The sequence below is a fragment of the Diorhabda sublineata genome, chromosome 2 (assembly GCF_026230105.1).
Source record: "Diorhabda sublineata isolate icDioSubl1.1 chromosome 2, icDioSubl1.1, whole genome shotgun sequence".
In the NCBI taxonomy this organism is placed as follows: Eukaryota; Metazoa; Arthropoda; class Insecta; order Coleoptera; family Chrysomelidae; genus Diorhabda; species Diorhabda sublineata.
Window position 1 is genome coordinate 36,259,782 of NC_079475.1, and position 14,527 is coordinate 36,274,308.

Below are 14,527 nucleotides of genomic sequence, written 5' to 3' on the forward strand. Positions count from 1 at the left end.
GTACAGACATTTTTTGTTATTGCCGATTTCCAGTCTATTGAGTAGTAGAATGTTTTTTGTAAATGTTGGTCAGTGTTGTCAAAATCAATAAAATCTTTACTGCAAGTTAAATATTATATGAGACACTGTCAGCTGAGTTGATAAAATTTTTAATGTAAATTAAGTAGTTACGTAAAATCAAAAGAAAACCAGAATATTGATCCATGTAAAAATTTGAAGGTAGATTTGTTATTGATTCTCCTTTAATTATACGGGAACATGCTAATGTAAAATGAGCACGAAATACTCAAAAAAGTATTATAAGACTATTGAATACAAAAAATTTGATTCATAAACAACATATATATTTTTATTTAAATCTCATATACACAACAAGACGTTTCAGAAATAAGTTATATTCAAAACATATGTCAATGAAGATCTGCTTATTATTGAAAATAAATAAAAGGTTGTTGTTGTATATTTAGCCTGTTTTATATTACATTCTATTTTAGGATTAATGATATAGGGCATCTGATTGATGTGTATCAACTTTTGTATAAATGGAATTATTTGTGTTCTATTAAATCTGTTTTGTCAACTTGTTGCAATAAAGTATCAAAAAGTTAAATCGGGAACATGGTGAATTTTATTGTTTTGGATTTAAGAATGAAGATAATGCTCTTTATAAATATAGAAATGATTAAAATATTCTAAAAATAGAAGCACAGCGAAAACCATCAAAGTACAATGTAAGAAAGTAGTTTGGGTGTTTGATGGGTATGTATAATAATCATTGTATGCGATTCCGTACTTTTAATAGTTATATTTTGGATTTACTTTTGCCAAAATATCGTTTTTGCAAAATCAATTAATAGTTTTATCTTTTTATCTGACTTTTATTATCGTATGACTGGATGATATTCTTCGCTATATAACTTAAATTTTTATTCATTTAGGACCATGAAGGTTGGTTAGGCTTGACTTGACTACGCCACTAGTATATATTTATTCGCTTTGTTCCACCTCTGACTCAATTATTTATTAATTAAATAACGACAATTTTGAACCTGTTGAAGCGTGTCTATAGTAACAGTCCAACTCGATTTCGAAGAGTCACATCTCACTATCAAAATGGATGGTGTTGAGTAATGCGCGGTGATTGAATACTTGCGTTAAAAAAAGTTCATCCAACGCGAACTCACAAAAATTTGATGAATAAATTAGGAGAATTTGTAGTATCCTTACCTTGTAATGCTGCATCGAATTTTTAGCGAAAACGTAAAAAAATTTTGTTTACCTCTTGAAATTGGAAAAGCATAAAAATCAAACTACAACAATCTTGACAATTAGACATAAAAATTAATGTTTCTCGTGGACTTTTTTAGACTAATGGCAACCAAATCAAGTGGGAGTTTTGCTAACAACGCTCTTCGAAGCATATTTGAAGCGATATTTTTTGATTTGTAGACTGCAAATGCATTTGTTACATCTATAAGGGAATTTTTCTATGAAAAATTTTCCTAGATAGTGTTCGTCAGATTTTACATACTTTTGCCACCACTCCGGAAGCTTTCTGATGTCTCTTTCGTAAAAATCTCTCGGCTTTTCTCGCAACCATTCGCGCACGAATGATGATACTACCTCCGCATTGGTTTCGAATCGCATTCCGCCTAGTGCTTCTTTCAATGGACTAAATAAATAATTGTCGCATCGTGTCAAATAGCGATTACAATAAGATTTTTCCAACTTTCCTTTCTCCAATCCATAGAGGTGAAATTTCGGTGCAATAGATTTTCTACTTCCTCTTCATACCGCTGTAGGAGACGAGTGCAAAGTTCCCAGCGTGTGAATTTATGCTCAACATTTTTGGCACCCATCTGGTTGAAATTTTTCGGTAACCGAGACTTTTATGAATTATTTACTCAATACTATTTACGCTGATGCCAAAATCAATCAGCTATATCGCGTACAGTACTGCGTCGGTCTTTTCTACAACCCTTACGTTTTCGTTTGTTCTGGCGCGCCGTGTATGTTGCAACTTTGCCACCACTTCTCGGCTTTTTCGGAAAGCGGTGAGGTACTAATCCCCTTATTGCTCGAAATCCGCAGATTTCACATTATCTTTGACCAAAAAACTAATAATGATGCATTGCGCATCAGTACACTGGTAAGTCCTGGGAGTCCTTTGAATATGGAAGGATCTTGTGTTATTTTTTACTTTCGCCGTATTTTTTGCTTCTTCCAGAATAAAACTACATAGTATAATAAATATTTCTATATCTATTACTCCGAGTTTATTCGACTTGTAACTTAATGGAACAACTTAATAGATAGTTTTTACTCGGTAATTCTAATTTGTTTACAGATGATAAAACAAACATTTTACGTAAGCAACAAATTTAGTAAAATGTTAACTAGTCGTTAAGCATAAAGCTGCCAACCGAGACCGATTGCAGAAATGATGCAACTGACAAATCGCCAGAATAATATCGAAACACGAAGTACCGATAAACATAAATTATTTATCTTTTGTAAAAGAATGTATCGACAGTTAGTTTATATTATTGTATTAATTATATCACAAATGGAAAAATATTAATTTTCTACTTCGTTACTTCCTTAACAAGGAACTCAAAATACATTGTCTATAAAAGGAAACAAGTATATATGTGTTGTGACTATAATGGTGAAAATCACGTTCTCAAAAAAGTCAAACGGGATCATACCTGAAACCTCTTCAGACGTTTAAATGAGAAAAATTGTGAGAAAACATAGAAGACGATTAAAAGTTCTGTTTGAATTTATCTGAAATTGTTTAAAACATAAGGCCTCATGACCTCATGTGAAGTCGTGCCGTTTTCGCTTTCTAAGTACATTTAACTTAACTAGCTTGGAGTATTGCTCGCTCAATTGGTGCTCGGCTCCCAAGCATGAAGATTGTGGACTTATAGGCGATCCAGAGTTGACCAGAAACTTGGTCAGCTTAGAGCATTGAAGAAAAGTTCGCTGATCTGACTCTGTTTTACCGATATTACCAAGCTTCCATGATTATCCCTGCTAGAGCAGTATTTGCAAGAACTACTCGACATTTTGACCTGATTCATGAACACCAAATTCGCCTGCAGACGCCCATAACGTTAATGTTTCGGGACTGTGGAAGCCTGTGGAATCAGCTACCAGGAAACGTCTTTCCAGAGCACCACAACCTACAGAAGTTCAAGATCAATATCCAAAGGCATCTCCACAAGGCAGGCACCACTCGAACTACTCGAGTATAATAAGATTAACCTTATTTTTTTATCTGGTATGTCTGATGGCTCGGGTAAAATCTATTTTTGTATGAAGTGAAGTAGTCAAAATCAAGAAGTAGTCTCGTTTTCATAATATTTCATAAATTTCATAAATCCATTTAAAAAAGCTAAACCGAACGTTCATTTCTGGAGTCGTCATCTCATTTGGTCGACCACTCCGATGCTGGTCTTCGCAGGGTTTACAGCTTCGATGAAAATTTGCTACCCAATATTTTGGTTGCTCGAATGCTTTTCAAATTAAAGGATTATATTACATAACGATGACAAATTTCTTACATCTTCACAAATCCACTGTAAACATTTACTATTGATGACTGCCACACAAATACTAAACAACATGGCGTCTTCATACTTGAATCATGTGTTGTATTCGCTCCGAGTGTGACTGCAGCGCCACAGTAAATATGAACTACGGGAGACTGTTAGAGCATGTTTTATCACGTTTTTTAATAGTAAATTGAAAAATTTTGGAAAAAAGTATAATAAATAGTAATAAATTAGTCGTCAAAAAAAATGTGACAATTTAATACTTATTACAATTTTATAATTATCTTGAACAAGCCAAAAACACAAGTGAGTATAAAATATATAACAGAATGCAGCAAACGTATATAAGAACATGATGCCACCTAAGTAGATTAGATCACATGAACCTCAGAACGTTTCAGTAACTGAATTTGAAGTCGATTCACCATTAAAACTAATCATAGAGGCAAAATTGACAAAAAATAATAAAAATACAGTATCAAATGTCATCAATTTTCTGTTGACCCAAGTAGAATTAAATTTAGAAAAAGAAGAATGTGCTGCATGTGTCAATAATTTCTCAATTTTTTGCGAAGAGTATTTTATTTATGAAAGGGAGTATGAACTGGATACAAACCTCCGAGAGTTTTATTTGAAAAACGTGCAATTATCGGAAGATGAAATAGTTAATTTCTCTTGTGAAACTCTTCAGCAATCTTCTTGTAACAATTGGTCTCAATCTAGACGCTTAAGAAGTTGTAACGTTCATAATATAAAAGTTTTATGCAGGAAACCAGTTGAAAGTTTGGTTTCAGACATAGTAAAATTGACAGCAGCTCAACTAGATACGGTTTAAAAATGGAAAATTATAACAAAGAAAAAGATTTACAATACTCCGAATTATTATTTTTGATAACAATAAGGTTATGGTACTACTTACTTTGAACCTTTTAACTGCAGCTATCCACTTACCTTTTCAGCTAGTATTTTTACAATTCACTACACAACAACTGTGGCGACCCATTTTTATTTAATTTATTATAATTAAAACAAACAAAAAACTTTAACGTATATTTGTTTATAATTTCGGTTATAATAGCCTCCCGTAATGCTCAAATTGACCACTGCGAACGCTTCAGTCGATTTAATTTCCTCTACCATGCCTACCCTCAGAACAAATAGATTGTGTACTTTCTAATACAGTGATATTTTTCACTATCGTCATCTCTAGGTCAAGCGAGGTACTTCTGGAACCATCCTCGTAATAGTAATAGTAATCGAGGCCAAGTGGTTAAAAAAGATTTAGAGAATTGGCTTAAGTGTTCCATTCCAGTTATTTTGATTCGGATTTGGATTTTGGTTTGAAAAAGTTTAAACTCTTATACCTTTATAACCAGTACAATGTTCTTCATACTTTGTGGAAAAATTTTACCCTCAACTATTTAGATCTAATAAGCAGGTTAATTAGGTGTGCATCCGATATATTCATTATATTTATACAAATGTTATTTCATACGAAAATACGCCTTTGGATTACGAATGCTACATTATTTTATTACTCTTTTATTAATATACTAGAGCTAGTTACAAAAAAATATATTTCGGCGTTTTTAAATTCATTAAATGCAGTTGAAAAAAGAACTCATTGAGTCTCCTTGACTTGGAAATAGAATTCAATGCTTAACAATATTCCTACGTGGCCGTTCGTGATGTCGAAATACAAGTTGATCGTAGGATTACCTAATACAATAAGTGGTTTTAAAAAAAAATTGCTTACGATTATTTCTGCGCTATTATATTCAATTTATTTTTTTAATTTATTATCATTTCGCAATATTATAATTTTTGATACTATTCGTACATAACACTAGATATATAATGAATTAGTAATTTATATTTTCGCGGTACCCTCGTTTGTTAGCTCTAGAAAATCGAAAAATCATCCGATTTCGATGAATTTTTCTTAGAAATCTCCGTTTTTACGGCGGATTTACGAAAAAAATTATGGGAATAGAAAAAAATGGAAATATTGGTTTCAGGGCTATAAATGTTCATGGAAATGAAATAATTCACGTATAATTTTTGTAACTCTTTTCCAAATAATCAAATGAGGTTGTTATATTTTTAGTCGAATTTTTCAAGGAAAAATTAGACTATTACGGTAGGCATGACTAGAAGAAAAATGGGGGGCACATCATTTTTCCCATGTTTTGAGACCTCCTGAACACGATTATGATGGTTTTTTGAATATCTGTAGTTTATATCTATATATCTGTTTAAGCTACAATTCTTATTTTCGTCTCTCGAGCAATTGCTATGGGTCCGATTTGGTTCAAAATTAGCATACATGGCTTTTTTGGCGGCGGATTGATGTTATTAAGAGTTTGGTTGAAAACAAATGAATATTTCGAGGGGTCGCAGTGCAAAAAAGTGGTTATTGACCTTTGCTCACCTCTGCAGGTCAAACGAAAAGCGACTGAAAATTGAAATTTCACATGTAGGTTCAATTAGTTGCGAGATGATTTCCTGTCTAAGGTCTCTTATTTTTTGGCCAGAAAAAGTTTAACTAGAGGGTTCGAACTTCGTATGCAAGTAGGGGTGATGTTGAAGAATTGTCTTTCTCAAGTTCAAAGTTTTCTTCTTCAGTTCTTCTAGCACAAAACGCCCGAAATCATTTTGATCGTTGTAATTGTTGAACTGGACCGCCTCCTATTTAATGAATAATACGAGTATGATCGTTGCTAGGGTGATTTTTTTACTTCCCATTTTCGAAATTTCTTGTCATTATGACAATTTTTTCTTTGTTGTCAATTGGAATTGAACAAGAGGATTCGAGACCACTGGGTCTATTGAAATTATGAATTTTCATTCGAGAGAGAGAGAGAGTTAACTTGTGAAATGAAAAGTTATTGAGGAATAGCAAATTTTCCATATAAAGAACTAAGATTGAGAATTGATATAATTTCCAAGAAATTCATTTTATTGAAAGATTTATTTGTGTATTAGTTAAATTCTTCATTCGACGAAAAATTCGCAATGGAGCTCAGCTGCTCACGGCTTTTATTTCAAAATTTACACAAAATAACGAACAAATTGAAAAACAAATTTATTCAAAAATGTTGAAACTTTCTCTTAAAATTGACCTTTTCTCACATATAACTGTTGAAGAGAATTGGCAGTAGGGCGAGGGGAAGGTGAGGAACATTTGTTTTGAATTTTTAGCGGTCCTAACCTAACCAATATAAGTTTTCATTTTTTTATTCCCATATTTTCCTCATAAATCTGCTGTGAAAACGAAGATTTAAAAAAAATTCATTGAAATAGGACGATTTTTGAATTTTCTAGAGCCGAAAAACGAGGAGACTGCGAAAAAACAATAGTGAGTTTAAACTTATTGAGAAATTTAGAATATAACAAAAATGGAGGGAAAATATTAAACGAGGGATATGTGATTGGGTAGTGGAAGGGTAAAAACGGTTTATTTCGTTTAAAAGTACGAGTCAAAAAACTTAAATAGACTTTAGTATTCACATAGAAAACCTCAAAATTTTTGTGTCTTCGGTTTTTTATTTTTATCTTTTGAAAAAATTATTTTCTTTTCACCAAATTCGGTGAATATTTACCTTTTTATACACACTTTTTTTTATTCAAAATCATCATTTTTTATGGAAAAAGCACCCTAATTTTCAATCAAAAATTCTCACACCAAAATAACTTCGGTGAGCTTTTTCTTCATTGAAATCTCTACTTCCTGATAATAAAAAAAATTAAACAATACTATTATAAATTTTCCTAGGATATTCAGAAAAACGAAATTACATGATAAATGCGTTAGATTGATAAACATAAGTAATTTGAGCAAAAATTTTACATAATACTTGGAAAAAATATCGAATTCTAATAGTTTTCGCTTTTTTTGCAATTATAGTTTACTTGGGACATAGAAAGGTGAGTTTTCACCGAATTTCGTGAAGAAAATATTTTTTTTTTTTAAATAAAAGTAAAAAATCAAAAAAATGGGTTATTTGAATTGTTCATGTAAATTTAAAGGTGAAAAACGCAAGTAAATTATTTTTCGCTTTTTTCTCAATAAGACGTGGACGCGACAAAAATTCATTGCCATAAACTTGTTTCAATAAATTATGAGCCTGTACAAACAAAAGCAACGGCTACACTGGTTTGTTTTAAGTCTAAACAGCTGACACTCGTTAACCATTAGCGCATGCGTAATATTTCTTTCGCGGCGTTATTCTCGTTGTTTAATAGACACACCTCGTATAAATTACCCCGTGTTAGAAGGTGTCTATATTGTAATGTTTTTCTTATTTATACTATTTCTATGGTGGGGGTGGTTTATACTTTTATTTAGTTAATTTATTTAAACACTTGCAATAGACTTAACTATCTTATATATTAATTATAAACTTATCACTACTTCCACTAACTTCCACCAACTAACTAACCATTTATTTAAATGACTTTTTATCATAAACAAACTCTTGCTGTTAAACAAGCTCGAATATATATCAGAATGGCCATTTCTAGAATTTTAGAAAGTAAAAAAAAAATAATAAATCAAAAGACTTTCCTAGAAATTATTCAAAAAAAAAATAACTCGACGCTGTTTATGAAAAACATACAACAAAGGGAATATAAAGCGCCGACAACATCAAACGATTCGGCGTGTTCGCCCAAATTTAGAGTTCCATTATAACCGGACAGGAACGGCTTCAAGGCCTATGTCGTGGACGAGTTCGGACAATATTCTCAATATCAGATTTATTGTTAGTTTTTAAACAAATAGTTTACTTGAAACAATGAGGATACTTTTCGAAATCTGAAATTAGTATAATGTTTTTTGTTATTGCTATTGATTTGATATGTATTTTTAATTTATAGCTCACATTTTAGTGACCTCCTGGTCTTCAAACCACAACGAATTTCAAAGAAAAGGATGATATAATACGAGTTTCACTTAATCTTATAAAAAGTGATATTTAATCATCCCAGAGTGACAGGAAATAAATGTTTTCTTTTATAATTATTTCCGCCGGTAATATAAAGTATAGTTTATCATTTATTGTATATTTGATAAAAAAATTTTCAAACACAATCATTTAATGATAGATTTATCAAGGTTGTAATCAGCTATGTATACGGATAATTAACAAATACAAAACATATTGTATCTTCAATTATTTAATTCAAGGTAACATTCCATAGTGTGTAATTTCTTTATCCTGTCATGGTGGCACTAAATTAATTGTTTGGTACCTTTTTTTGGACTAATGTCCGTGAAAAATTATAATTCAGAGTTAAATAATGTTCAAAATGTCTAAATACATATAAAGTTAGTTAATATCTGGGATGTATACAGTGTGTTCACTCCAGTTTACGGTATATCAGAAACTTTTTTATCATTAATTTAGCGGAAAAAGTGTGTATGTATTCGCCGATTTTAGGATACTGTTAAATAAAATTTTTTTAGACATTATTTGAGACGTTTCGACCCAATTTCATCCTTTATCATGATATAATCTAATATTGACAGCTTGTACAGGGTTTGTCCGGAAAGTAATAGGACTGAGTCGATTTAAAAAAAATTATTAAGCCAATCGTTACAATTCTTTAAAAACTTTCAAAATAGGCTCCTTCTGCGTCGATGCAGCGCTGCCAGGGCGATTTCCAAGCATTGAAGGCGTCACGGAAGGCATTCTCCAGAATAGCCTTGAGAGCCGCGGTGCATGCTGCTTGGATCCCCTCTGTCGTCTCGAAATGCTTGCCTTTCAGGCGAGGAAACAAAAAAAAGTCCGGGGGGCCACATCTGGGCTGTAGGGCGGCTGCGGAAGCGTTGGAATGCCGGCCTTAGTCAGGTAGCTGTTCACAAGAAAGGCGGTGTGAGCCGGGGCGTTGTAGTGGTACAACTTCCAGTCTGCTGCGATGTCTTGTCGGACCCGATTGACCCTTCGTTTGAGTCTCTTGAGCACTTCGACACAGTCGACGATCTGTGTTCAAAACTTTGCGCACAAGAGTCACATTGTCGGTGTATGTCGAAGTCGAAGGTCTTCCAGCACGGTCTTCATCGGCGACCTCTTCCCGGTCCTCCAAAAAGGCCTGGTGCCACCGAAACACACCACTTCTTGCTAAAGTAACATCTGGGTAAGCCTGCTTGATCATATCAAACGTCTGTGTCGCAGATTTACCGAGTTTCACACAGAATTTAATCGCGTACCTCTGCTCTAACGAACGCTGCATTTTCGGCTTGCACAACTCACAGAAACACGTCGCGCGAAAATGCCTGTCCTGACTCGTCCTATTACTTTCCGGACAAACCCTGTATAATTACATCGACCAATAAATTGATAATAATACATGATTATCAAAATAAAATCTGCCATACAGCAATTTTTTATTTTTATCAATGAAATATTGAAAAAACAAACATTTAATTATAAAAATTCAAGTTTGGGAACAGTAACTGGAAGCATTCAGATCGGGTAAATATGATGTAGTTTTAGGGCACAAACAACCTTTTTCTTCGTTTGATGAAAATGTCTCTTCTGCTAGTGAAAATTTGAGGTTGGCAAACAGAAACAAGCCACTGGAGACCAAATCTGGTGATTGAGGTGATTAACCACTTCGAAGTGCGTTGACCTGATGGTAAAGCATTTTTTTCTCAAATGCCGTGGCTTCTTTGAAAGCAGTCGATGAACACAATCCCATGATTATCTCAAAAAAACGATCACCATAACCCCTAAACTGGAGGAAATTCACAAATAATTCCCTAGAATCATAAAACATAGTCCCATTCCAGCGCAGTGATATTTATCAAAATTTTTTATTAGTCAATTTCGTTCGCATGACCCGTGTAATTATTTCATGGATGTAATCCAGTTCGAGAATGTGCTTCCTAATCGTGATCAGTGTAAAACGTTCGCGTACGAAGGTTTCTTCTTTCTTCCATAATAGGTCTATCGCCTTTTCCTTCTCGATATCTGTTCTCATCCTAGGTCTAGGTTGTCACTCCATCTCTTTCATGGTCTTGGTACTTTTACCAGTCTATCAATTCTAATTTGTCTTTAGTTTCATTATTTCTTACGCTGTATTTTTTCCGAGATCCACCTTAGGATTTTCCTTCTTGTGGTCTTCAAAAGTTGTTTTGTTTTATGATGTTTTTAGTTTTGTTTCTGATGTATAGATCTGATTGTTGCTTTTCTTATTTTCGGTGTTTGTTCCGCCATACTACTTTCTGAAGACATCCCGCGACCTTATTTGCTCCGACTACTTCTCTTACATCGTCTCCTACGTTTCCATAACTGGTTATGTTAATTTCAAGATACTTAAATATCATTGTGTTGTGTTGTATTATTTGATCTAATGGGCTCTTTTATGAGCATATTATAATGCGTAAGGTTTTTTGAGTCATGATATAACGATTTCCTTTGAGATTAAAGATATTTAATAATCTTTGCAAATCATCTACATTTTTTGGCACTTATAATTGCGTCATCGGAATAGCAAAGGAATTTTAAGGGTTTTTTCGTGAGCGAATATTCACGCAAGCACAATCAGAACAAGAAATTCCGTATGGCTTGTGCAGAAGTACTTGATATTCGGTTCATAAATAATTTATGATATTGTTGATGTTATTTGTTTATAGAAACTATTTATTGCCCAAATGCAGTTGAATTATTAATCTATAAATCAATAGTAGTCAATAAATTATAATTTGAATATTCTATTAAATTATGTTGACAAGTGACTACCGACTTAATACAAAATTTTGATCGGTAGGACCGTCGGTCATTGCGAAGGTTAATTATATTCAAATACCCGTATTCATCGGATTCCTTCTATGGAGACATGATACAACACACTCGAACGAGTAGGTGTTGTGGAGGAATATGAAGAAGTACATATCGAGTATAAGCTAACAGTGGCGAACGGAGAAACTGTTTGGAAGGATTTGTAAGTATATCATTTTGAGGAATCCCGACAATTATTGAAATATAACTTTGTTGAGCTCAGTGTTTAAATTCCTCGCTAAAATCACAGTGATGCAATGCCTGGAGAACAACAGAGATTCGGACAGATCGAAGGCGACGCATAAGATAAGAATGAATAGAGTTCGATAACTTTTTTGCTGACTTCACTAAAACTTGGGGACGTATGAAAGTTTCTAGTAGTTCATAAATATCAAAATATTAGATAACTGAATAAAGGATATACAACGAGTATTAATACCAGATTGAAACTATCCAAAGAAGTACAAAGAGTATTATCGGAATGAGACAGAGAAATAGCCTTAGTCCTATATTTTAATATCATCATGGACAGAATCAAATAAATTGTCAACAAGGTCGGCGCAGGCTATACGGATGATGGAGTACAAGTGAATGAAGATGACCTACAGAGCCTAGGTAATATGAGCATCTCAACTAAGAGCAATCAATCATTTTTCCATACTATTTGGCTAACAAGTTCCGTTCCTTAAGACGGGAAGCAAGAAGCTCAGACTGTTGCTTTGATAACCCCAAATCACGTGCTAAATCATTCAACTCACTTTGAACGATCAAATGTGGCTTGCCGGAACTGGTACTTCTTCCTGATGATACGTTGTCTCAAGTATCTTATAAAACAATGTTTTGCGGATCTAAAGGCGCATTAGGTACTGGTAAATCTTCGTTATAGGAAACAGGTCGTATAGTAGACGGCAAATTTGGATACACGATCTTGGGTTTTCGTTTCTTAGAATAACCTTCAGTTTTTGTTAGATAAAAATAGCACTCGTTAGTGTGTTAGTGGTTAGTAGGTTCCCGTCATATCATTGGAATTGCCAAAGAGCTGCTTTGTTTCTTCACATTCATCCACTGCACCAATGACACGTTACAACTAACAAAGCAGGCGTGGGAAGCCCACTGCATGTCTTGGTCTCCAATTAAACTACCAAAATATTTGAAAGAGGCTCATTCATATTTTCGAAAAATGGCCTGGCTTGCGATTTCACCATAAATTCTCCATAAATATAGCGAAATTTGTCAGGAGAAGTTTTGCAACTGCGGTGCGTTTGACTCGACATTTTCGTCATTATAATCACTTTTTGCACTATAAACAGAGAACCACTTACTATTAAACTCAACAGAATACTAATTTTTATACGGTTCAGGTATTTTTTCGGCCAATAAATTTACCGATATTAACCGCCCGTTTATAAAATTATGTAATGCTAATGTAAACAGGGATAGTTAAGCTATTGAAAAGTGGTACGTGTTAGGGCTTAATAAATATTTTTATTATTATTGGACGGGTATTTCCATTTTAAAAATAAAGATCTCGCCTGTATTACGGAAATCTTGTCAGCCAGTGAATCGTACCTGTGATTTACTTCAACTATTTACTTTAAAGTTCTGTGTTTACTATACTACTCCCTCAAGTCATTTTGTTAATTATTTCAAGATATGCATTTCTACAAGTAACTGTATAGAAATTCCATTAAATAAACCTCTTAAACGGATACTTATAAGGATAACACTACACATTATATAATTAAGAAATTCAGTCTTCCTAATTTGGCGTTTTATAGTTCATTAACATTTATATCCGATGTGAATTATATCTGTTTTATATGAAGCTATGAACATATCCTTTTTTATTTGTATTTATCTTAAATATATTTTTGTTGTACCTGTTGTTTATACAATCCGTTTCAAACTAGTTTTCATTTAACTATTAAATTTATTTGAATTCCTTACAATTTGCTGAATGGTATTCTTGAAATAATAAGATTTGTCGAGGTTATCAAAATAGTTATTTGTTTGTGAGATGATTCCATCGCTCGAATCGAACCATTTTTTCAAATTTATAAACAAGAAATAGTTACTAGAGGCTTAATCAGGAAAATAGCGTGGGCGAGAAAGCAATTTGAACCTATTTCATGTATTTTTTTCATATACTAGCACAAAAGAACTTTTTTCTTGTTCAAATGTGGTTTTCCAAGATCTTCATCAAATTGACCTAATATGCTCGCCCTTTTGGAGGAACTCTATGTTGATTTACAGACTGTATCCAACCAAACGGTTGCCATGACTTTAGTGGACGACAAGCACACATTGGTTTTCTTTGGTGCTGATTCTGTTTAGTTTCTGGTTTGTTTTGGTAAATCTAATTTTGGTCCTTAATTATTAAACGGTCATCATCAATTGGTCAATACTATATCGTGAATTTTATTTCGTCAGTAGATTTCTATAGGATATTCAGAACTCAAAGATCCTACAACAAAATACAGTTAACGTTTTCTGATAAAAAAAAGATTAAAACGGGAATAAATGATGATAATGTTATGAAATATTGAGCTAAAATATCCCACGCAATGGCGCATATAGCACCAAGAAAAGTTGCTCTTTAGTCTTCTTCTTCTTAGAGTGTCATCTTCGGACGAAGGTTGCGATCATCATGACTATTTGTATTTTAGTCACAGCTGTTCTAAGCAATTGGTTAATGTATAGCTTAACCCCTCACTCAAGTTTCGTAGCCATGATATTCTAAACCTCTCTTTCCCTTTATCTTTCCCTGCATACTCAATCTCTGGAATTCGTATTTTTTTCTTATTACCTGACCGAAGTACTCTAACTTTATGGTAGTTAATAATACTCTTTGGACTGCCATTTTGCATAAAATTTCTTCATTTGCGGTTCTATCTGTCCATGATATTCGTGGTATTCCACATTTCGAAGTCTTTCAAGCGATAATGCAAGTTTAGTTTGGAGTAGCTATGTAGCCAATCTGTAAGAAGGATGGAGTATGTATATGTAAAATTTTATCATTCTCTTTTTCAATACGTTATCCAAGTTTTTACATCGAAAGAAGTTTTTCATTTTATAAAATACACTGCGAGCAATTTCTATTCTTACTTTTACCTCTTAGTGCATAAATTTAGTTTTATTTAAATTCATGTGTAGCCCATACTGCTCCCTGACTCATCTCACCTT

General features: G+C 33.2%; 2 protein-coding genes across 3 annotated transcripts in view; both read left to right on the forward strand.

Moving 5' to 3' along the window:
* Positions 1 to 14,527, forward strand: part of LOC130453353 (methanethiol oxidase-like) — a 355,984-nt gene that overhangs the window by 27,538 nt on the left and 313,919 nt on the right. The gene's annotated exons all lie outside the window — the stretch shown is intronic.
* Positions 1 to 14,527, forward strand: part of LOC130453356 (ADP-ribosylation factor-like protein 4A) — an 80,995-nt gene that overhangs the window by 187 nt on the left and 66,281 nt on the right. The gene's annotated exons all lie outside the window — the stretch shown is intronic.